This window comes from Rhincodon typus, chromosome 7 (assembly GCF_021869965.1).
Source record: "Rhincodon typus isolate 14 chromosome 7, sRhiTyp1.1, whole genome shotgun sequence".
Classification (NCBI taxonomy): Eukaryota; Metazoa; Chordata; class Chondrichthyes; order Orectolobiformes; family Rhincodontidae; genus Rhincodon; species Rhincodon typus.
In genome coordinates, this window is record NC_063338.1 from 96,646,708 (window position 1) to 96,667,974 (window position 21,267).

General features: G+C 45.4%; 1 protein-coding gene and 1 long non-coding RNA gene across 20 annotated transcripts in view; one reads left to right on the forward strand and one right to left on the reverse strand.

Annotated features, from left to right (window-relative positions):
- Window positions 1-21,267, reverse strand: part of LOC125483442 — a 102,656-nt gene that overhangs the window by 18,304 nt on the left and 63,085 nt on the right. For 5 of the 17 annotated variants that reach the window (XR_007262395.1, XR_007262380.1, XR_007262393.1 and 2 more), the window contains exon 6: window positions 17,074-18,486. The exons of 1 other annotated variant lie outside the window; for it this stretch is intronic. This is a non-coding gene — a long non-coding RNA (uncharacterized LOC125483442). Of the gene's footprint in view, window positions 1-2,216; window positions 4,468-16,505; window positions 16,552-17,070; window positions 18,487-21,267 lie in introns of those variants that run through there. 11 more of the 17 variants (XR_007262391.1, XR_007262383.1, XR_007262387.1 and 8 more) reach the window with 5 other exon arrangements.
- Window positions 12,881-21,267, forward strand: part of LOC109921816 (C-X-C chemokine receptor type 2-like) — a 22,363-nt gene continuing 13,976 nt past the window's right edge. For 2 of the 3 annotated variants that reach the window (XM_048598546.1, XM_048598545.1), the window contains exon 1: window positions 12,890-13,218. The gene's annotated coding sequence lies outside the window, so the exon portion shown is untranslated. Of the gene's footprint in view, window positions 13,219-21,267 lie in introns of all 3 variants that reach the window. The other variant, XM_048598544.1, reaches the window with a different exon arrangement.

The following is a 21,267-nucleotide window of genomic DNA, read 5'->3' on the forward strand; positions in this document are numbered from 1 at the left end:
CTTTCTCAGCTGAGATTTTAAAGTATGTCCTTCCTCACAGGTGAGTGTAATTGATCCTTTAATGTGTATTTGAAATGGGGTGTATCATCCCCAATTACCATGTGCTGTATTTTATCCTCAGTCCAGCTGACTATGGTGCAACTGAGAGTAGTTGCTGCAAAACTATTGTTGCGTTCTTGTTGTGCATCAAATGACTGCCATGTTTCCTATGTCGTAATCAGAGACTTCACCCTCACAAACATCTTGCTAGTTGTCTGCCATTTGGGACAATGATGAGATCGTGAATATCATTACATCCTGTTGGTCTCTCAATCTTTGTCCTGTGAACCATGCTGACAGGATGCAGATGATGCAGCACTTGGCTCTTTCACAATCCGGTGCTGATCCCGGTTTCCTCATGTTCCCTTGCTACTGGTTGTGGTCATTCACACTGCATTTCTGCAGCTCATTGCGTCATGTTTTAGACCACAAGATCTTGGAGCAGAATTCGGCCATTAAGACCAACAGGTCTGCTGTGCCATTGGATCATAACTGATCGGCTTCTCAACCCCATTTCCCTCCCCTTTTTTGGTTTGTAATGGCCAAAAGTTCATCTTTTCCCAGTCATGGATGAGGAAGAATTTATTTGCTTAAGGGGTAGTGAATCTATGGAAATCTTTACCTCAAAGGGATGTGTGGCTGGGGCATTATGAGATCAACAGATTTTTAATAATTGAGAAAATCAAGGGTTAAGGAAAATGCTGGAAGGTGGAGTTGAAGATCGTCAGATTAACCAAAATGTCATTGAATGGTGGAGTGGAATTGATAGACTGAATGGCTTACTTCAGCTTCTACATGTTACAGTCTTATCCATCAGCAGATCAGCTATATCTTGATTCCATGACAGTTAAATTTGACAGGGTACCTTCTGAGTTATAATGTGCTCGATTCAAAACTCATTCCAAGCCAAGCACATTTTCTCCATAACACTGACGGAGTGCTGCCTTGTCAGAGGGTCAGTGCCGAGGGAGTGCCGCACTGTCGGAGGGTCAGTGCCGAGGGAGTGCCGCACTGTCGGAGGGTCAGTGTTGAGGGTGTGCCGCACTGTCGGAGGGTCAGTGTTGAGGGAGTGCCGCACTGTCAGAGGGTCAGTACTGAGGGAGTGCCGCACTGTCGGAGGGTCAGTGCCGAGGGAGCGCCGCACTGTCAGAGGGTCAGTGCCGAGGGAATGCCACACTGTCAGAGGGTCAGTACTGAGGGAGTGCCGCACTGTCAGAGGGTCAGTGCCAAGGGAGCGCCGCACTGTCAGAGGGTCAGTACTGAGGGAGTGCCGCACTGTCAGAGGGTCAGTACTGAGGGAGTGCTGCACTGTCAGAGGGTGAGTGCCGAGGGAGTGCCACACTGTCAGAGGGTCAGTACTGAGGGAGTGCCGCACTGTCAGAGGGTCAGTACTGAGGGAGTGCCGCACTGTCAGAGGGTCAGTGCTGAGGGAGTGCCGCACTGTCAGAGGGTCAGTGCTGAGGGAGTGCCGCACTGTCAGAGGGTCAGTACTGAGGGAGCGCCGCACTGTCGGAGGGTCAGTGCTGAGGGAGTGCCGCACTGTCAGAGGGTCAGTGCTAAGGGAGTGCCGCACTGTCATAGGGTCAGTACTGAGGGAGTGCTGCACTTTCAGAGGGTTAGTGCTGAAGGAGTGCCGCACTTTCAGAAGGTTAGTACTGAGGGAGTGCCGCACTGTCAGAGGATCAGTGCTGAGGGGAATGCAGCACTGTCGGACGATCAGTTGTGAGGGAGTGCAGCACTGACCAAATCCATGGCTGAGGATTTCATTGAGATATCAAAACTGCACCTTATACTCAATAAATAGATAAATATTTACAGCAGAGGACGTTCTGAAGTGAGAGCAAAGAAATGGTGTCAGTTTCAGGATGCTCCAGTGAAGACCTGGCCCACATGATGAATGGCCTCATGTGGTGCCATAAATATTTAAATTTCGATGATTAAAGTTAACATGGAGGAAATTATGAATAATGCCATTATGAGTGATGGCAACCTCTGTGATGTTCAAAGTTGCCATAGAAATTGCTTTGAAACCATTTGTTCCAACCAAGATTGGAGAAATGCACTCTGTGGTCACAACATAAAATAAAAATACTTTTTCCAGTGTATAGGATGACCAATTAAAAACTGGACTGACATCAGGTTTTTAAACAAAAGTCTGTACCTTGCAGATTCCTTAATGGGCACAATAATCAATTTATTATCAAAACAAAATTTATTCAATTCTCATGTAATCATTGATTTATACACATAGTCATATTGAAGCATAAGTGCTGATCCCTGTAATTATTTCCAAAACCTACCTGCAAACAATACTCAAACACAGATAACTCTTCAGGTGAAGAGAGAAAATAAAATCACATCTCTTGGCAGAGGTTTGTTTTCTGAAAAAGCTCTTTGGCCAATGGCTTATTTTGAAGGGAAAAGGATTAAGTATAGATCAGTTTGGAATGTGTTGTGCTGATGCTCAGGAAATGCAAACCTGAGGTGTTCTTTCAATCATTTTTCAAAAGAACAAGTAGATTTCACCCTGAGCTGATGTACAGGACCTTTGCTTCAGAAATGGGCTGAGATCAGCTGGAAATATTCATTCAGAATTGCTTTTTCGGCTGAGATTTTAAAATATGTCCTTCCTCACGTGTATTTGAAATGGGGGTATCATCCCCAATTGCCATGAGCTGTATTTTATCCTCAGTCCAGCTGACTAAAGCCCACCCTTTTCAGCTGCTCAAGCCAAACAGAAACACACCAGGGAATTCCTGGAGGCCTGGTATTCCAAACGGAACTCCATCAACAAACGCATTGAATTAGACCCTGTGTTCAATCCACTGAGAAACTGAACCGGAAGTAATGCCAATCACCTCAGCAAGCTGAGGCATATAAATAATAAGTGGGACAGAACACTGATGCTTCATCGGAGGCGCACTGACGATGTTACCTAGTAGGATGACCAAACGTTTGCAAACAAACCCACGGACTTGGCGAGCATGCCTACAAATTCACTTCAATAACCTCTTTTAAAGGGAGCCCTCAAGGGACTTCCACAAAACTTGAAGCACATTTCTTTCTTCACAATTCTTCAAACTTAAGTTTTCCAAACAATAATTTTTACCTATGACAGAAGTTAAGCCTATAGTTTCCTGCTTTCTGTCTTCAATGTAATGAGACTATCCAAATCAAGTGAATTTTGAAAAATTAAAACCAATGTAACAACCATCTCATCAGCCACGTCTTCTAAGACCCTAGGATGAAGTCCAACAGGACACAAGCACTCATCAGACCCCAGCTCCAACAATGTACTCAGTACCATTTCTCTAGTGATTATGATTTTCTTGAGTTATGGAGTCATAGTGTCATAGAATGATACAGCACGGAAACAGACCCTTCAGTCCAACTTGTCCACATCTCAATCTAACCCAGATCCATTTTCCAGCATTTGGCTCAAATCTCTCTAAACCCTGTCTTTTCAAGTACCCATCCAGATGCCTTTGAAATGTTGTCATTATACCTGCCTCACCACTTCCTTTGGCAGCTCGTTCCATACGCGCACCACCCTCTGTGTGATAAAGTTACCCCTCGTGCCCTTTTTAAATCTTTCCCCTTTCACCTTAAACCTATGCCCTCTAGCTTTGGATTCTTCCACCCTGGGAAAAAGACCTTGGCTATTTACCTTATCCACGCCACACATGATTTTATAAACCTGTATAAGGTCACCCCTCAGCCTTCGACGAGTTCCTCTGCCACTTCCATTTTGTAATTTATTGATGCTTCTTGGGGTGTCACTTGCATCCTCTACAGCAAAGACTGGTGTAAAATACCTGTTCAAGTCATCTGCCATTTCCTTACTTTCCATTACTTTCCATTACTAATTCTCCAAACTCACTTTCTACAGACCAGTGCTCACTTTGCCAATTCATAGAAATTCTGACAATCTTTTTTTAATATTTCTGACTAGCTTTCCTTCCTACTCAAATTTTTCACGAATTATTAGGTTTTTGGTCATTCTTTGCTGTTTTTTAGATTCTGTCCAATCTTCTGACTGGCCACATGTCTTTTGCACAGGTTCCAGAACATAGGAATCCCCTATACTATGAGAAATGTCGATGACTGTGGGAGATGGAGATATATAATCACACAAATGTGAAGGAGGTGGTGTAGTGCTAATGTCTCTGGTCTAGCAATCTAGAATCCTAGATTAATGTTCTGGGGAAGATGGTTTCAAATCCCATCATGGCAGAATGTGAAATTTGACTTCAATAAGAAGCTGGATGAATGATGGCCATGTAGCCATTGTCAATTGTCATAAAAATCCATCTGGTTTATGAATGTACTTTAGGGAAGGAAATCTGCTGTTCCTTATCCTGGCTCACATATGACTCCAGATTCCCACTCTTAGCAATAAATGCCAACTTAGCCAGCAAACTCCACATCCTGTGAAAAAATACAAAAAAAGCATTTTATATTTTCAACAGGGTCTCACCGAAGACAGCTTTCTGTTTTGAATAGAGTGTAATGTGTGGCACAGGACATGGGAGTAAGAAAACCATAATGGTACAATTACATTCCAATCATATCTGTCAGTGTCCCAGTATAACCAATGCACCCCAGAAACAGAGACCGAAACGTCAGCCTCTCTGCTCCTATGATGCTGTTTGGCCTGCTGTGTTCATCCAGCCCTGCACCTTGCTGTCTCGGATTCTCCAGCATCTGCAGTTCCTACTATCTCTGATTCAATTTCACCCCAGAAACAGCACTTCTATGGAAAGTAGCAATTTACGCCCATAAAATATCAGCTGATTTGCTAATTCCACAGGAAACTGATCCTCCAACCCAATGACCCCAATTCAAGAACAAAGAACAGGCCCTTCAGCCCTCCAAGCCTGTGCCGATCCAGATCCTCTATCTAAACCTGTCACCTATTTTCCAAGGATTTGTATCCCTCTGCTCCCTGCCCATTCATGTATCTGTCTAGATACAACTTAAATGACGCGATCGTGCCCGCCTCTACCACCTCCGCTGGCAAGGCGTTCCAGGCACCCACCACCCTCTGCGTAAAGAACTTTCCACGCATATCTCCCTTAAACTTTACCCCTCTCAACTTGAAATCGTGACCCCTAGTAATTGAGTCCCCCACTCTGGGAAAAAGCTTCTTGCTATCCACCCTGTCTATATTTCTCATGATTTTGTAGATGTCAATCAGGTCCCCCATCAACCTCCGTCTTTCTAATGTAAATAATCCTAACCTACTCAACATCTCTTCATAGCTAGCACCCTCCATATCAGGCAACATCCTGGTGAACCTCCTGTGCACCCTCTCCAAAGCATCCACATCCTTTTGGTAACGTGGCGACCAGAACTGTGCGCAGTATTCCAAATGTGGTCGAACTAAAGTCCTATACAACTGTAACATGACCTGCCAACTCTTGTACTCAATACCCCGTCCGATGAATGAAAGCCTGCCGTATGCCTTCTTGACCAATCTGTCGACCTGCATTGCCACCTTCAGGGTACAATGGACCTGAACACCCAGATCTCTCTGTGTATCAATTTTCCCCAGGGCTTTTCCATTTACCACATAGTTCACTCTTGAATTGGATCTTGCACCATCTCTCAAGCCACACATTTATCCTGCCTATTCTTTCATTTCTACTCTGACTAGCACGTGGCACTGGTAGCAATTCTGAGATTACTACCTCTGAGGTCCTACTTTTTAACTTGGCTCCTAACTCTCTAAATTCTGCTTGTAGGACCTCATCCCGTTTATGACCTATATCATTGGTGCCTATATGCACCACGACAGCTGGCTGTTCACCCTCCCCCTTCAGAATGTCCTGCAGTCGATCTGAGACATCCCTGACCCGTGCACCTGGGAGGCAACATACCATTCGGGAGTCTCGTTTTCGACCAAGAACTGCCTATCTACTCCGTTTACAATCGAATCCCCTATGACTATAGCACTTCCACTCTTTTCCCCGCCCTTCTGTACAGCAGAGCCAGCCACGGTGCCATGAACCTGGCTACTGCTGCCTTCCCCTGGTGAGCCATCTCCCCCAACAGGATCCAAAACGGTATACCTGTTTTAGAAGGAGATGACCGCAGGGGACACTTGCACTGCCTTCTTGCTTTTTTTTCTCTGCCTTTTGGTCACCCATTCCCTTTCTCCCTCAGCAATCCTAATCTGCAGTGTGACCAATTTGCTGAACGTGCTATCCACGACTTCCGCAGCATCGCGGATGCTCCAAAGTGAGTCCATCCGCAGCTCCAGAGCCATCATGCGGCCTAACAAGAGCTGCAGCTGGACACACTTCCTGCACGTGTAGGAGTCAGGGACATCAGCCTCGTCCCTGAGCTCCCACATTGAGCAAGAGGAGCATAACATGGGTCTGGGATCTCCTGCCATTTTTACTCTTAAGCTTAACTTAGTCCTACTATAATATCAAATACTAGATAAATGAAATGAAAAAAATTTGTACCAAATCACTCTACTTACCAGCACACGATAAAAAACAACAAAAAGAAAACAAAAAGAAAAACACTTACCTTATCAACACACCAGAGTCGTTTTTTTTTGGTCAGAGGAGGAGGGCGGGTGGGAGACACCACGCGTGTAGTGTCTCGGGTTTAGCCACTGCCCAAATATATCAGTTCACTCACCTTCCGAGAGCGCAATTCGACCGCTCCCACTCAACTCCGCTGCCAAAATGAAGAACTTACCTCCCGGCAGGCCCCTGCTCCTCGCTCTCACTGCTCCTGCTGTTCCTGCTGCAAAAAAGGATTACAGGAATAGGGCGGGGGCTTGGGTCCGGGTGAGATGCTGTTTGGAGGTTTGGTTTGGACTTGATGGGCCGAATGGCCTGCTTTCACACTGTAGGGATTTTATGCTTCTGAGCAGCCTAAGGCTTTCCTCCTTGCTGTATACCATACCAACAATTTTCATGCTATCTGCAAAAGTACTGATCAAACCTGCATTCATAAATAATGATCATCACTGTATATAACAAATAGCAAAAAACTCAGCACTGAACACCATGCAGCACCACGGGACACAAGCTTCCAGTTTCAAAAACACCCTTTGACCATGACATTCTGCTTCAGTTTGCCAAGTTGCGCTGGATCCCATGGGTTCTTAGCTTCTTCCCTAATCTGCCATGCGGGATGTTCAGACTATATCAACTATAATACCCTCAGCTATACACCTTGTCACCTCCTCAAAAAAATTCAATCAAATTTGATTGACATTATCAGTCCATTATCCTTGATTAATCCTTGCCTCTCCAAGTGGAGATGAATTCTGTCTCTCAGAATGTTTTCTGGAGGTTTATCCCGACCACAGATGATAGGTACTGGCCTGTAGTTTCATGGTTTATCCTTACCACCCTTCTTGAATAACGGTATCACATTAGTTGTCCTCCCATTCTCCAGCACTTCTTTGTGGTCAAAGAGGATTGGAAAATTAACATCAGAGGCTCTGCAATCTCCTGCCTTGCTTTCCAATAGAGCCTGGTATACAACTTACCTTTGAGCCTTGGGTTTTATCTACTTTTAAGCCCATTAAAGTCATTAATACCTCCTCCCTCTCAATGCTAATTTGTTCAAGAATACCACAGTTCCTCTCCCTGATTTCTGTACCTACCTTCACAAAAGTGAATAACTCAGCAAAGTACTCACCTTGGCTATCTCCTCTGGCTCCACACGTAGATTGTCATTTTGGTTTCGCGTGGGGCCTGCTCTCAGCCTGGCCACTCACTTGCCCCGAGATTGTTGACTTGCTCGCCAAGCTGGCTTGATTTTGTTTAGGCATTTTGTCACCTTCCCAGGTGACATCGTCTGTGGAGCCTCCGATGAAGCGATGTTATTCTACTCCGCTTTAGCACATTAATCTTGTAATTGTTTAAAGTTTTGGCAAAGATCTGTAGCTTGGGTTGTGGATGAGGTTGGCCCAGGTTAATAGCTCCAATCAAGGAACTCATACTCATCGCCCTTGGGCAACCCGGTTCTAATCACTACATCCCACCCCCAACAAGCCTGAGGATGTAGGCCTGTTCCTTTTCTTGTCCAACTGTTCCACTCTGACTCGGATATGGGAGGCGTGTACTGGACCCTAGCCTGTTTCTTGCACCTGGGTGATCTTGGTAGAAATTCCTCCTCTTCTTCAGGCAGTAATTGTATTGAAGCTGTGACAATGGCTGCATCCATCTCAGTCTCACAGGTTTCTTCAATGCGAGATGGAGGGGGAGAGCCCATTGTTTCTTAAGCTCTTCTGAGGGGCCGGATATGTTTTGTTCCTGCCCCTTTTGCGAAGTAGCAGCTTTCATGTGAACCAGTTGTTTGTTCAGGACTGCCTCACCTATCTGAACTTTGTATGTCACGGGACCTGACCTCACATTCACCCTGCCTCGTACCCATGCAGGGCCATTTCTGTGGTTTCAGCACCAAACGTTGTCTCCGTCTCTCTCGCTTAAAGGAATCTTGTGTCCGGCTTTGGCATTCCTGATGCCGTTTCACACTCCGCCCCCAGGTCTGGGAATATCATGTTCATCCGTCAGCAACTCTGCTGGAGCTATCACTGTAGTTGTGTTAGGGGTGGTCCTATATCAAACAGGAGCTGGGACAGTTTGGTATTGCGTAAAGCTGTAGGTTGTTTCTTTAAACCTGACTTCAATGTTTGGCCTGCTCTTTCCATCAGACCATTGAATGATGAATGGTATGGTGCTGTCCAAACATGCCGAATGCCATTCGGCTTTAGGAAATACTCAAAATCCCTGCTTGTAAATGACGTCCCGTTGTCCGTGACCAATACTCCTGGGAGTCAGTGTATTGCGAATGATGCCCGCAACTTTTCAATCGTCATCCCTGAGTGTGATGAATAAACTTTATGCACATCCATCCACTTTGAGTGGGCATCCACAATAACCAAGGGCATTGAGTCCATGAAAGGACTGGCATAGTTGACGAGTAACTGAGTCCAGAGTTTGCCTGACCATTCCCATGAATGTGGGGGAGTTGCTGGTGGTGAGTTTTGCCCTTCTTGGTGCTCCGGGCACTGCCCCACCAACATGGCCAAGTCAGCATCCAATCCTGGCCACCAGACATAACTTCTTGCCAACCCCTGGATGACCTTTACTCGGGACAATCACTCTTGCTGCCCATAATAATATGCCATCCTCTACAGTGATCTTGTCTTGCTGATCCAGACAAGTTTCGGTTCTTTTTGTGATGGCCGTTTCGTATCTACGTATTGGGCCCAATCTCCAATGGCAGGATCAAATCAGTCAAGATTTCCAAATAAAGGCATGATGCCAAAAATGCTTACTCCAACTCAAAGAGACTGTTACAAGCAAATTTCCTTCAGGAGCGTATGTTTTCAATTGCCGCCACTGAAATAATTCCACAGAGGCTGGTATCCTGTCACCAAGTCACCCTATATTTACACATGCACAGTACATGGACTCTGACCAGCTAACTCAGAGCCAGTCTCTAGAGTGAGGAGAATCCCTGGTGATATCTTTCAGCCAGAGCTTCCTGAGTGACCCCAGGTTAACAGCATCAATCAGGAACTCAGACTCAATGAGACCCACCTGGCCAACCTCATTCCAATCACTACAGGTCTGGTCACTCATCAGTAGGGGTCATCATTCCAAAACAGTCATGCGGCTGGGTCACAGTCAGTCCTGGGTGTCTACGGTAAACAAGTTGGGGAAATCAATTCTGGGAATTGGAGGCAGCACGTTCGGAAGCAGAGAAGACAATAATTGTAATGGGTGCAACTCAACATATAGGGTGGCAGACAATAGTGCAAGGGAGAACATGGGATAGGGTTACTGCAGAGGGGGTGGTGGTCATCGATAGTTAATACCAATTCAGTTTTGACAAGTGGCAGAGCATCAAGATAATTGGCATAAGTAACTTGTAGGCCCAGGGCTCAGGAGTAATGTTGGGAGATGAAGACTTTAATAAAATAGTTGGGTAGAAGTGTGGGAAATTGATGGATTTGACAGGAAGCGCAAGGAAGAAAGGACCATGAAGCTTTGGAAGGTCACCTACCTTAAAAAGCAGACTCACTGTACAAAATGCAAACAGTGCTGCCTTCCAGTGTCATCCCAATAACAGGTGTCCTCTGGAAATGAGAAATCATAGAACCCTATAGTGCGGGAATAGGCCATTTGGCCCATCGAGTCTGCACCAACCCTCCGATGGGCATCCGACCTAGATCCCTACTCTATCCCTGTAACCCTGCATTTACCATGGCTAATCCACCAAGCCTACACATTCCTGGACATTACAGACAATTTAGCATGGCCAATCCACCTAACCTGCGCATCTCTGGACTGTGGGAGGAAACCAGAACACCCAACAGGGACAGGGAGAACATGCAAACTCTACACACAGTCAATGAAGGATGGAATTAAACCTAGGTTCTTGGCGCTGTGAAGCAGCAGTAGTAACCACTGAGCCACCAAGACACCCTATTGTTTGCCACTACACTTGGAGTGGGTGGAGTAGTGTGTTTTTTTTCCTATTTGAGGATACAGGCTCTACTTGTGCGTGTTGTGAGGCCCTTCAAGGTACAAATGCATTGATCAGGTATAGGATATCTGTAAGCATAGAATTCTGCATGTGGAGTAGAAATCCTGGCCACAAGCAATCTTGGCCATCTCATCAGTCTTTATGAATTGGTCATAGACATCTCCATGAACCAGGTGACCTTAAAAGTTTCAGCTGTGAGCCACAACTCACAAAGACAATCCAGGATTGCATTGGCTTACATGGGCATAGAGCAGATTTCCTCCCACATTGGCTATAATCAACATTCTCTTAAATGCATCGCTGCCTTTCTGGGCAATGTTGTGGGGAGATGGTGGGAAGGCAGGAAAAGGTTGCATCAGTCAAAGGCCTTACAGGAGTTACAATCACCTAGTATATTTGGCTGACATGGCTTCAACTACATACATTGGAATGAGATTACACATTCATACAGCAAGTAAAACATGACCCTTCAATCTAACTCATCCAGGCCAACCAGATATCCTAAATTAATCTAGTCCCATTTGCCAGCATTTGGCCCATATTTCTACAACTCCTTCCGATGCATGTACCCGTCCAGTTGTATTTTGTACCAGCCCCCACCACTTCCTCTGGCAGCTCAATCCATATGCGCACCACCCACTGCATGAAATGGTTGCCCCTTTAATGGGTCCCTTTAAAACCTTTCCCCTTTAACCTTAAACCTATGCCCTCTAGTTTTGGACTCTCCTATTCCCTGGGAAAAAGTCCTTGACTATTGACCCTATCCATGTCCCTCATAATTTTATGAACCTCTATAAGGTCACCCCACAACCCCCGACGATCCAGGGAAAGTAGCCCCAGCCTCTTTAGTCTCTCCCTGTAGCTCAAACCCTCCAATCCTGGCAACATCCTTGTAAATCTTTTTGGCACTCGTTCAAGTTTAACATCTTCCGTCTAGCAGGGAGACCAGAATTGAATGCAGTATTCCAGAAGTGGCCTAACCGATGTTCTGTTTAGCCGCAACACAACATCCCAACTTCAATACTCAATGCACTATGTCAAGTCCAATGTAAGGCGTTCCATGACCCACCCTATCAGAGTCTTCCATCTCCCATTGTATCAAGGAATCTGCTAAATTATTCATTTGTGTATGATGCAAATGTTTGCTGCTCACATCAATAACTAACTGCTTAGTGTCTGATAGTGTCCGCTTAAGAGATTATTGTGCAAGATTAAAGCACATGGGACTGAGGGAAGTGTATTGAGATGGATAGGAAACTGGTTTGCAGAGAGGAAACAAAGAGTAGGAATTATTGGTTCCTCTTCAAATTGGCAGGCAGTAACTAGTGATGTTACCCTTACCTACTGAGCCTGAAGTTAGATTCTTGACCCTTTCTATACTCTCTGTCCTATTACTTGTTTGAAAAACTTTAGTAACTTCTGATGAACCCTCCCCCACTTTCACATTTTCCATACTTTTCTATGCAATTGAATCTACTCCTTCCACTCCCCGCCACACCATTTAGTTTAAAGCCCTATCCAGAGCCCTAATTATGCGATTTACCAGAACTCTGATCCCAGTATGATTCAGGTAGACTCCATCCCATCAGAACAGCTCCCTCCTTCCCAGTGCTGGTGCTAAAGTCCGATGAATTCAAAGCCATTTCTTCAAAACCAATCTTTCAGCTGTGCATTTACCTCTTTAATCTTCTTGTGCCAATTAATTCATGGATCAGATAGTAATCCGGGAATCATCATCTTTTTGTTTCTGCTTTCTAATTTAGCACCTAGCTGCTTGTATTCCCTCAGCAGAACCTCTTTCCTCTTTCTACCCATATCGTTGGTACTTATGTGGACCCCAACAACTGGATCTTTCCTCTCCCACTACAAGTTCTTCTGCAGCCCAGATGAAATATCCTGAACATAGGCACCAGGTAGGCACCACAGCCTTTGGGACTCTCAATCCTGGCCACAGAGAACAGAGTCTAGTCCCCTGATTATACTATCCCCGATTACACTATCCCTGATTCCTGTTGCATTTCTCTTGAATATTGAATGGTGGAGCAGGCTTGAAGGGACAAATGGCCTACTCTTGCTTAAATGTTCTATGTTTTTATATACTCTAGAGTACTTATCCAGACTTGGGATTGCTGATACTGGGAACATAACCCATACACTGTTGTCCTCAAATAGTACACCCTGTAAAAGGGAGTTCGGAACAAGGTTCACAAGAAGCAAAATCAGCAGATTTGTCAATTTCATAGGAAATGACATTCGGTAACAAACACATCCGAATTTAATAAATACATTGCAGAAGTGGACATCCTTCATCATATGATTTCTGGTAATGATCTGACTTTTACAGTACACTGCAAAACATTCTCACAGAATTTTATCCAGGCCTCTTGAGTCACTTCTCTTTCAGATTCTGAATTTTCTTGTTTAAATTTCTTAATGCCTGGCAACACTGCCCATTTTACAGAACATCTATTGCAGTTTGACAGGAGTCACACTGGACAGCACTTCGTTATTACACAAAGCTGAGCTTGTGCCAACAAACATTGTAGAAACATTCTAGAAGGCTATGAGTTGTTTTTCTGTTTGTGTCTGGTACGCTAAACGGCGAAGCAAATCACTTTACCAACTTACAGACAACATCAATCATCTTGTGAGAAGGTATGTATATTTAATTGACCGTTCAATCCAATCCCATTGACAGACATTTTTTTGCTTTTTGTGCAATATTCGTTGGAGAGTTTGCAAATATGTTGACATTTTCTGATTTGATTTGATTTGATTTAGAGATGGTTGTGGATCAATGACAATAAATAAGATTAAATAATTAAATATATTAGAAATGGAGTGTAAAAAAGTTTGCGAAGAGAATCAAGAGAAGAAAGAAAATGACCTTTCACTCATAAGATGATATTTTATGGCGCTGCATACTGGATCTAAAAATAAATATTTATTCAAACTGTTTTGCTTCTATTCTGACAGAAACATGAGAAAAAAAGAAACTTAGGTTAATCCATGTCTTTTGTAATTCTCAATTCATCCCAGACAGCCTTACAAGAGCATTATTCCATTGAGAAAAAAAACAGAATGTTGCAGATGATAGAAATAAGACAAATAAATACAAAATGTTGCAAATACTCAGCAGGTCAGGAAGCATCTGTGGAGGGATTGACAGAGTTCAAGTTTCATATTGGTGATGTTAACTTGTTTCTCTTTTCGAAAATGCTGCCTAACCTGCTGAACTCTAGCATTTTCTGTTTTTATTAAGTGTATGTACGAAGAAGGAGCAGGTATATGCTATTCATTCCTCGGCTGTTCAATAAGACCATAGCTGATCAGATAAAGTCCACAGAAAGTCTTAGTCTACGTTCCCTGCTACACCCAATAATCTTTCATCTCTCTCGTGACTCCCTTGTCCGCTCCACACTCCCCTCCAGCTCCACCACACCCGGCACTTTTCCCTGCAACCGCAGGAAGTGCTACACCTGCCCCCATACCTCCTCCCTCACCCCCATCCCAGGCCCCAAGAAGACTTTCCACATCAAGCAGATGTTCACCTGCACATCTGCCAATGTGGTATACTGCATCCGCTGTACCCGGTGTGGCTTCCTCTACATCGGGGAAACCAAGCGGAGACTCGGGGACCGCTTTGCAGAACACCTACGCTCGGTTCGCAATAAACAACTGCACCTCCCAGTCGCGAACCATTTCAACTCCCCCTCCCATTCCTCAGACGACATGTCCATCCTGGGCCTCCTGCAGTGCCACAACAATGCCACCCGAAGGTTGCAGGAACAGCAACTCATATTCCGCTTGGGAACCCTGCAGCCCAATGGTATCAATGTGGATTTCACAAGTTTCAAAATCTCCCCTCCCCCTACCGCATCCCAAAACCAGTCCAGCTCGTCCCTGCCTCCCTAACCTGTTCTTCCTCCCACCTATCCCCTCCTCCCACCTCAAGCCGCACCTGCATCCCCTACCGACCAACCTCATCCCGCCCCCTTGACCTGTCCGTCCTCCCTGGACTGACCTATCCCCTTCTTAACTCCCTACCTACACTCACCTTTACTGGCTCCATCCCCGCCTCTTCGACCTGTTTGTTTCCTCTTCACCTATCCTCTCCTCTATCCCTCTTCTATCCGCCTCCCACTCTCTCCCTATTTATTTCAGAACCCCCTTCCCCTCCCCCTTTTCTGATGAAGGGTCTCGGCCGGAAACGTCAGCCTCTCTGCTCCTATGATGCTGCTTGGCCTGCTGTGTTCATCCAGCCCTGCACCTTGTTGTCTCGGATTCTCCAGCATCTGCAGTTCCTACTATCTCTGATTCAATTTTAACCTTTCATCCCCATTTTCTGATTTGTTGCATTGACAACCAAAGCTATACGCACAACAGTGAGATAAATGACCAGGTTGTGGCTTACAATTTGTATTCGAAATAACTAGGAGGCTAATGTTACTGCTGTGTTCAAAAAAAGGTTGGAATAATGGCAGGCCAGTCAGTTTAGCCTTGGTAGTGGGGATGCTTTTAGAAATCATTAATCAAGATAACCTTAACGTCACTTGGGCAAATAAAGGTTAATTAAGGAAAGTCAATATGTGACTTTTTCAGGACAAATCGTATTTTACTAACTTGCTTGAGTTTTTAATAAGATAACTGAGATTAATGTAGATGACATGATGTGCAAAGTGTATGTTCCCTACACAGATGAAGTGCGCTGTTACAGGAACTAGCTGCTGAGATCCAGCTGCATATGCAAGTTGCACTCTGACAAATGGAGTTTAATTTGGATAAATGTGACGTGTTGCATTTTCATGAAACAAACCAGGGCAGAACTAATATGTTAATGGTAAGGCCCTGGGTAGTATTGTCAAACAGGGAGACCAGAGGTTTAGGTACTTAGCTCTTTGAAAGTTGCATCAAAGGTAGTCAGAGTGGTTGAGAAGGCGTTTAGCGTGCTTGCTTTCATTGCTCATACACTGAGTGCAGGAACTGGGACATCATGTTGAGGCTGTGCAGGACCTAGGTGAGGCCACTTTTGGAGTAATGTGTACAGTTCTGGTCGCCCTGCTACAGGAAGGATATTATTAAATTGGAGACGGTTCAGAAAAGATTTACCAGGATGTTGCCGGGGCTGAAGGGTTTGGGTTATAGGATAGGCTGGGATTTTTTCACTGGAGTGTCGGAGGTTGAGGGGTGACCTTGTAGAGTTTTATAGATAAGATGAATGGCAAAGGTCTTTTCCCTAGGGTGGGGGGGTTCAAAACTCGAGGGCATTTGTTTAAGGTGAGGGGTGAAAGATTTAAAAGGGATGTGAGGGGCAACTTTTTCACACAGATGATAGTTCGTATGTGGAATGAATTGCCAGAGGAAATGGTAACTGCAGTTAGTTAAAACATTTAAAATACATTTGGTCAGATACGTGGATAGGAAAGGTTTAAAGGGATATGGGCCAAACACAAGCAAGTAGAACTAGTTTAGTTTGGGAAACCTGGTTGGCGTAGACGAGTTGGACGAATTAGTCTGTTTCTGTGCTGTATGACTCTATGAATCTATGACCCTATTAAACTTCATGTATCACTACTCAGCCTATTTGCCCAATTTATCGAGATCCTTGAGTAATCTTAGATAATATCCTTCACTGTCAACTACGTCACCAATTTTGGTGTCATCTGAAAACTTACAAACCATTCCTCCTAAATTCTCATCCAAATGTAATTGACAAGCAATGGTGGACCCAGCACCAATTCCTATGGAACACCACTGGTCACAGGCCTCCAATCCAAAACACAACCCTCCACCATCACCCTCTGTCTCCCACCATCAAGCCAATTTTGTATCCAATTGACAAGCTCAAATATATCACTGCCCAAATATATCAGTTCACTCACCTTCCGAGAGTGCTATTCGACCGCTCCCACTCAGCTCTGCAGCTGAAATGAAGAACTTACCTTCTCGGCAGCCCCCTGGTCCTTGCTTTCACAGCTCCAACTGCTCCTGCAGCAAAAAATGGAGGTCGCTGATTCCACGAGGTAAGTACTTAAATGGGAAACTTACCTTCCCAGCAGCCCCCTGGTCCTCGTTCTCACTGCTCCCACTGCTGCTGCAAAAATGGAGGCCAACACAAGTCTCTGTGGTGTGTTGGTCAGGAAAGGCTTTTCTTTTTCTTTTTATTATCAACACAAATTGTTAAGTCCAATTTTAATTACAACATTTCTGTTCTGTTCTAATTTAACAAATATAATTTAAGTATGATTTATATAGGGGAGCATTTTGAGATCAGTGAACATAATTCCATAAGTTTTAAGAGAGTTATGGATAGGATAAGACAGGCCCTTGAGTGAAAGTGCTAAATGGGGGGAAGGCTAATTACAACAATATTCGGCAGGAGTTGGAGAAATTAGATTGGGGGTGGCTGTTCGAGAGTAAATCCACATCTGACATGTGGGAGTCTTTTAATGAATGCATGATTTTTATTGTCACGTATATTTTACAGTAGGAATACAATAAAATACAATGAAAAGCTTTCAGTTGACGCCACGATTGGGTGCCATTTTGAATAATTTAAGAATAAAAAAGAAAAAGAAAGATCTAGCTCAAAGAGGATCCGTCAGCCCTGAGCCAGGTCCTTATCATCAACTACTTCATCGTCGTCAACACCGAACCCAATCAACATTAAAGTTGCCGATCCTCAGCACTGCTTGCCCAGTAGTCCACCAGCTTCCTGCCATATGTGCTGGACCAACTAACATCAGAGTTGTGTCTCTCGCCGCTGACCCCACCTCTTCAAGCTGCCCTGATGCCCTTCCATCACTGCTTCACCACCAGTGACAGACCAAACCAACAACAAAGTCCTCAGGTGCCATCATTCACTGCTGACCCTACCTCACCCCCGCCAATGTAGCATCTATCTATTCTGATTCCAAGTCCTGCGCATGCCCTGAAAAAGTAAGTAAGGGCATACACAGGGCCAGCACTGGGCCCACTCTTCTCCATGCTGGGCTTGCTCTCCTCTGCACTTGGCCCACTCGAGGTGTGCGCTGGCTTCATTCGAGGTCCACGTTGGGCCCACTCGAGGTCCGCATTGGGCCCACTCGAAGTCCACGTTGGGCTCACTCGAGGTCTGCGTTGGGCCTACTCGAGGTCTGTGTTGGGCCCACTGGAGGTCTGCATTGGGCCTACTCGAGGTCTGCATTGGGCCCACTCGAGGTCTGCGTTGGGCTCAGTCGAGGTCTGCGTTGGGCCTACTCGAGGTCTCTGTTGGGCCTACTCAAGGTCTGTGTTGGACCCACTTGAGGTCTGCATTGGGCCCACTTGAGGTCTGCGTTGGGGCTACTCGAGATCTGTGTTGGGCCCACTCGAGATCTGTGTTGGGCCCACTTGAGGTCTGCGTTGGGCTCATTTGAAGTCTGCATTGGGCCCACTCGGGGTCTGCGTTGGGCCCACTCGAGGTCTGCGTTCACTTGAGGTTTGCATTGGGCCCACTCGAGATCTGTGTTGGGCCCACTCGAGATCTGTGTTGGGCCCACTTGAGGTCTGTGTTGGGCTCACTTGAAGTCTGCATTGGGCCCACTCGAGGTCTGTGTTGGGCCCACTCGAGGTCCGTGTTGGGCCCATTTGAGGTATGCATTGGGCCTACGCAAGGTCTGTGTTGGACACACTCGACGTCTGCATTGGGCCCACTTGAGATCTGTGTTGGGCCCACTCGAGGTCCGCGCTGGGTCCACTTGAGATCCGCGCTGGGCCCACTCAAGGTCCGCGCTGGGCCCACTCGAGGTCCGCATTGGGCCCACTCGAGGTTTGCATTGGGCCCACTCGAGGTCTGCGTTGGGCCCACTCGAGGTCTGCGTTGGGCTCACTTGAGGTCCGCGTTGGGCCCACTTGAGGTCCGCATTGGGCCCACTTGAGGTCCGCGTTGGGCCCACTTGAGGTCTGCACAGGGACAGTTGATCAGAAGGACATGGATGATGGTAAGTGTAGAAATTGTAATGAGGTTAGCCAGATGGAATTCATAGAATATGGGTCCCCTGATTGCGGCTATTTATCTGGTCCAATCAGGAAGCTCTGGCTGACAGATAAAAAGAGGAGTGTCAGCATTCTGACACTCTGACAGCTGGTTCTGAGGGAACTAGACCAGTGTAAAGGACTTTCCACACAAATAAAAGGTGACTTGGTGACAGGATACTGGCCTCTGTGCGGTTATTTCAGTGGTGACGAGAGTAAAAGCACGTTCCTGAAGAAACCTGCTTGCAACTGTCATCTTTGAGTTGGGGTAAGCATTTCTTGCATCATGCCATTATTTGGAAATTTGACTCATTCGACCCTGCCATTGAAGACTGGGCCCAGTATGTGAGGAGAATGTGCTACTTTTCCAAGTGAATGACACTAGAGCAGATGGAAAGCAACAAGTAATTCTCCTGACAGTTTGAGGGCAGCTTTTTCGGTTATTAGGAGACTAACTCTCACTGAGGCACCAGATACAAAAACCTTTCAACAGTTGATGGATTTACGTAAGGAATACTATAACCCCAAGCCTCCTCTAATTCTGAGACGCTATTTGTTTTTACTCGGCAATTCGATAATCCGTTGAATCTGTACTGGGATTTTTGATGAGGTTAAGATGACTGGCAGAGGCATGTGATTTTGGTTTAACCCTGAATGATACACTGAGAGCTGGTTGGTATGTGGGATTAATGATGTAACCATGCAGAAGCACCTACCAGCTGAAGGCCAACCAGACATCAAACAGGCACTACAACTGGCTTTGTCATCGGAAAATGTGGCAGGTGGAGTGTACAAGTTGAAGGATATGCCAATGGAAGTGAAGACTCTTGCCAGTCTGACTGAGCTTGGGGAACACCATTGGAGTGAAGGTGATTGCATATCCTCACTCAGGACATATCCCAAACAGAGGGACTCTAGGTCAGCCCATAGCAAAACCTCAAAACAAAGCCAAGCCTCGGCCGAACAGTTAAAATTTTCTTCATGTTCTGGACCGGGAAGCTGTTGTAGTTGCTTGCCGGTATGCAGATTCAAGACCGCAAAGTAGTCCCACTAGACCCAAATTGAATAAAAGAACCCATAGGCTGGTATCCAGGAGAGTGCACACCTGGAAAGCCCACCTACATCTGGTTTGGAACAGTTAAATTGCTCAGCAACATCCAAATCAGAACCATTTAGTTCTGAGGAAGGGTGACCGGACCTGAAACATGAACTATGATTTTTTTCTTCACAGATGCTGCCAGATCTGCTGAGCTCTCGCCTCCCACTCTCTCCCTATTTATTTCAAAACCCCCTTCCCCTCCCCCTTTTCTGATGAAGGGTCTAGGCCCGAAACGTCAGCCTCTCTGCTCCTATGATGCTGCTTGGCCTGCTGTGTTCATCCAGCCCTGCACCTTGTTGTCTCGGATTCTCCAGCATCTGCAGTTCCTACTATCTCTCCTTCAGCAACTTCTGTTTTTATTCCCAATCAAATTAAATTGTTAAATGGTCATTGGTTCTAATGGAGATCGATACCGGCATGACCATTTCAATGATTGCAGAACCAGCTTTTGAGTGCACGAGACAATAAAGGCTATTCTATTCTAACAAAATTCACTTTGGACTCCAACCCTTAAGTCTTCACAAGACCTGAGCTAGGCTAAGAACCTATAGCGGAGAGCCTTTACAGATTAAGGATACAACTTTGGTTCCAGTTGCTTATGAGAAGCAGTTGGTTCAGTTACCAGTGATTGTAGCAAAAGGCTTGGGCCCAAGCTTGAGAGGGCAAAATTGGTTGAGAGAAATTTTACAAGATCAGCTCCATGTTCTTTGATTAGTAAATGGCTACCTGAGTGAAGTCCTGATTAAACACCTCGAATCTTTCAGGAGGGTCTAAGGACTATGAAAGGAGTCAAGGCCACCTTGCATGTTGACCAGGAAGTGATTCCACGATTCTGCAAGGCCTGGCCCAGTGTCATTTGCCTTCCGGGCAAAAGTAGAAGCAGAGATCAGAAGGCTGGAAAGCACAGAAATTATCACACCAGTCCAGTTTGTGAAATAGGCAGCACTGATCACAATAAGTGAGAATCCCAACAGGTTGGTTTGCTTGTGTGAGTTTTAAACAAATGGTAAACTGCTTTTCCCAGCTGGATAAATACACAATCCCTCACATAGACGACTTGTATGCAAAGCTGGAGGGGTCTGTCCTTCATAAAGCTGGATATGAGTCATACGTACTTGCAGTTGTGGTCAGATGAGGATTCCCAGCTACAATTAATACCGTAAGAGTTTGTATCAATAGAACAGACTGGCACTTGAGGAATGATCAGCCTTTGCAATTTTTCAGCAGACAATGGGGAACATTTTGCAAGGTCTACCCCAGGTTGCTATTTACCTAGATGATGTACTAATAACAGGGAAGACCAATAAGGAGTGCATGGAGAACTTGCATAGAACATAGAACATAGAACATAGAACATTACAGCGCAGTACAGGCCCACAGGCCCTTTGGCCCTCGATGTTGCGCCGACCTGTGAAACCAATCTGAAGCCCATCTAACCTAAACTATTCCATTATCATCCATATGTTTATCCAATGACCATTTAAATGCCCTTAAAGTGGGCGAGTCTACTATTTTTGCAGGCAGGGCATTCCACGCCCTTACTACTCTCTGAGCAAAGAACCTACCTCTGACATCTGTCCTATATCTATCACCCCTCAATTTAAAGCTAT